The sequence below is a fragment of the Cornus florida genome, unplaced genomic scaffold (genome assembly GCF_030987335.1).
Source record: "Cornus florida cultivar Cherokee Brave unplaced genomic scaffold, ASM3098733v1 CherokeeBrave_3.0.0_Hap2_Chr07, whole genome shotgun sequence".
NCBI lineage: Eukaryota > Viridiplantae > Streptophyta > Magnoliopsida > Cornales > Cornaceae > Cornus > Cornus florida.
In genome coordinates this window covers 31,932,813-31,936,986 of record NW_026775577.1, presented here as the reverse complement: position 1 = coordinate 31,936,986, position 4,174 = coordinate 31,932,813, and the positions used below count along the sequence as shown (strand labels likewise).

General features: G+C 38.9%; 1 pseudogene; it reads right to left on the bottom strand.

The window, feature by feature from the left end:
- Positions 1 to 2,090: 2,090 nt before the first annotated feature.
- LOC132267913 (small nucleolar RNA R71) lies at positions 2,091 to 2,189 on the bottom strand (annotated as a pseudogene).
- Between the last annotated feature and the right edge of the window lie 1,985 nt (positions 2,190 to 4,174).

Sequence of the window (4,174 nt, the reverse complement as noted above, 5' to 3'; positions counted from 1 at the left end):
GCTTCCAATTGATCATTTCATTCTATCCTTATGTCTATGTATGATAGAATAGATGTTCATGTGTTTGTCTCTATTTCTTATGTTGTTGATGCATGTTTATGTGTATTAATGCTATAGATCTAGAGATTGTCAAGACATAGTGCTTAATGGAAAGCTCTTGTGTTTTGTTTGATGGTTCATACTCATTTCTTGATGGATTGTGCCTTTCCCTTAGTTTAATTAGTTTAATTTCATGTCATTGGCTTAATTGTAATGTAGTTGTAGTTTAGATGTTAAATGGGAGGACAATCCATACTTGTTTGATGTTCCATACTTATGAAAGCAAGTAGCACATATCTCTAACCTTGTGATGTGTTTGGATTGTGAGCTTAAAGAAAGGATTAATGGCTTAGTTTCATATATTATGCTATCCACCATGTTGCTTAGACAATATATGCTTAATTTGTTATCCATGCTTGTTGAAACAACCACACACACATACTATGTTGCAATACATGTTTTCCCCCTCATTAATCATTCATTAAGGGTGTAGAAAAGCTATGCTTAAAGGTGATCCCTAAACCCCAAGATCTCTCTCTCTTATTTTCTCTCCATTTAGTTGCCTACTTTAGTTTATATTGCATCTCAGTGTAATTTAACCACCAACCAGTCTTTTGATCACTCGACCTACTAACCCTAATCTCAATTCCACAACCTTGTATGACCCATCAATCCCTTAGGACGATCCCTACTTGCCCTAACTATATTTTTAGTGAAAGGTAGTAGTGGCAATTTCTAAATGTAAAACTTGGCCACATTCATCATAGCTCTACACCATTATCTTGTGGTACACAAACTATGGGTTTGGGTTGACGCCCAGAGCCACACCAAGTTTTTGGTGCCATTGTCGGGGATTGATTGAAGGCAACGTCGTATTTATGGAATCAATTAGGAATTAGTACTCTTTTGATCGTGTCTTTACTTTGTTTTCATTTTGGTTACTTATTGTGTTGGTTCTTGTTTGACTAGGTGCATTGAAAAGAAGGTGAGCAAAGGAGCATTTCAAGCAAGGAGCTAAGCAAAAGCAAAGGAAAAGGCTAAAAATCTAAAAAATTTGCTAGGCTAAAATTGAAAATTGAATTGAAGTGCTAAAGGACCCTTTGAGCTCTTTCTTAACTCAATCTCTAGTTAAATTATCGGCCTGCGTGGAGGCTTATATTTCAATTCTTAGATAAATCATGAGCCCACGTAGAGGCAATCTACTTTTCTTGCATATTGTTGATAGCATGGGAGTATGGGAACATTGTATATGGAGGAAGTTTGTTAATTGTTGATTTGTTGCGAAGGTGAAGTGTTTATTTATTACTTGTTGCTTGTTGTGCTTTGTTATGCATGCATGGTCGTAGATCATTGAAACCCACTCTTGTCCCTCTAAATTTTCATCTTGAATTCGTTGTTCGAAACCCTAGGGGAAGAGGAAGTTCTAGTCAATCCATTTGATTAATGGAAGGACATAATGAGGACCATGTGGAGGACCTTGGTCACATAGACCAACAAGGCATCCTCTACCCCAATGTGCATCATGATAACACGCAAGTACCATTAGGCATGCCGAGGTTCGTTCATCCAGCACAACAACAAGGCCAAGTTCCATTTGGAATGCCAAGGCCAATCTATGCTCCACCACCTCCCATCATTCAAGGCAATCAAGGTGCCTATGTTGTACCTCTAATTGCTAATCCTCCCCTTACTTTAAGAGATCACTTTGTGCCTAATGAATACAATGCACCCACATGCACTCAATTACCACCATTTAGAGCACACTACTATGAGATCAAACCACAAACCATTTAAATGCTTCTTAACTATCATGGACTCCCAAGTGAAGAACCTTACAAGCATTTGGATGAGTTTCTTGAAGTATGTTCCACCGTGAGATACACGGATATGCCGGAAGAGGTCTTAAGGCTTAAACCTTTTCCATTCACCCTTAAAGACAAGGCAAAATATTGGTTTAACAATCTTAGACCTTTTTCAATAACTTCTTGGGCAGAAATGCAACAAGATTTCTTGAAGAAGTACTATCCGGTTTCTAAGACCAATGCCATAAGAACCTCAATTTGAGAGTTTTCACAAGGGGATGGGGAAACGTTCCAAGAGTCATGGGAAAGATTCAATGAATTGCTTAGGAAGTGTCCACATCATGACATGCCTAAATGGGAATTAGTTCAATATTTCTTCGAGAGCTTATCGGACAATTACAAGGGCATGGTTGATTCTTCCATGGGTGGCTCTTACATTGATAGGCATGAGGATGACGTGTGGCGTCTTTATGAGAGCATGAGTGAGAATTCTTTGCATCGAACTTTATCTTCTAAGAATGGTAGGAATTCAAGGGGAAGGAAGACTGTTGGCTTATATCAAGTCGACCATTCCAATGAAATAGCCGCCGAGATGAAGTCCTTATCTCAAAGGTTTGATCAATTCTTGATCAACCAAAACTCGACAAATCAAGTATCTTCTGTCGCTAACCATTCCCATCATGCATCCAATGAGACATGTATGACTTATTCAAGTGTTTTACATTCTACTTCCAATTGTCCCCATGGACATGTGCAAAGTGAGCATCATGAACAAGTCAATGCAGCTTTTGTTAATCAAGGGAACAACCCTTATGGCAATCATTATAATCCTAGTTGGAGGAATCACCCGAATTTCTCTTGGAAAAACTAAGGGGAAGGCTCAAACCCCCCACAAGGTGGTTTCCAAGGGAAGTATGTTCCACCTCCGATGCAAAGCCAAGGTTCCCAAGGATATAGACCATTTCAATCACAAGGAAACCAATTCTCTAATTCTCATTTCCTAATCAACCATCATATTCTCAAGGAAATGCTAGGAGTCCCGCTTTTGAAGAGAAAGTTTTAACCACTCTAGGTACTCTAGAGGCTAACACTCAATTACTTCATTCTCATTCTTAATCCATTGCTAAGCTAGAAACCCAAGTAGGGCAAATAGCTAGTACTTTAAATGCTAGAGAGAAAGGGAAAATTCCTTTGAATGCCCCACAAAAGCAACAATGTGTTGTGGAGACTCATTCCTCATCGGAAGGTCACACAATAGAGCATGTCAATGTGGTGACAACCTTGAGAAGTGGGAAGATTGTGGACAACCAAGTGGGTATTTCCAATGAAGAGAGTGAACTGGTGCAACCACAAGTTGACACCCGTCCCGTTTCTCATCCTATTCCTCCTTCATTGCATATGCATGATTTTTCATATGAGAATATCTTGAAAAGTGATTTGAAAAGTGATTTTGAAAAGAAAAATGTGCAACATGATTTCAAACTTCTTGTGTTGAAGAGACTTTAAAGAAAATGTCTGAAAAGGTTTTTGAGCCAAAAGCTCCATTCCCGGATGCCTTAAAAGGATCCATTTCAATTGACAAGCAAAAGGCCAAAACAAATGAAATTATGGATGTGTTTAGGCAAGTGAAAGTCAATCTTCCACTTTTGGATGCAATCAAGCAAATTTCAGCTTATGCCAAGTTTCTGAAAGACTTATGCACCCAAAAGAGGAAGAACAAAAGCCAAGCACCTAAGAAAGTGGTCTTAACCAAGCAAGTAAGCTCAATTTTGTAGCATAACACTCTTCTGAAGTTTAAGGACCCTAGTTTACCTACCACTTCATGCATCATTGGAGATCATATCATTAATCGGGTTCTTCTTGACTTAGGAACAAGTGTTAATCTTCTTCCATACTCGGTATATATCAAATTAGGCTTAGGAGACTTGAAACTGACGTCGGTGGTTTTGCAACTTGCCGACCGATCCATCAAGAAGCATAGGGGTATCATTGAGGATGTATTGATTAAGATTGACAAATTCTTCTTCCCCGTTGATTTCGTTGTCATTGACACAGAACTGGTCCTGAATCCTAAGAGCCAAATCCCGTTATCCTTGGCCGTCCTTTCTTGGCAACCACAAATGCTACCATTAATTGTAAGACGGGGATAATGAAGATCTTATTTAGCCACATGAAGCTGAAGTTGAATATCTTTAATCCCCCCCCCCCCCAATTCATTTGACAAGCATGAAGAAGTTAATGTTGTGGAGAAATGTCATGACCTTAAATGTGATAGAATTGAGTTTTTGTGTGAGACCGAAGTTTCAAAAAGTCCATCTTCAACCCTGCATTCT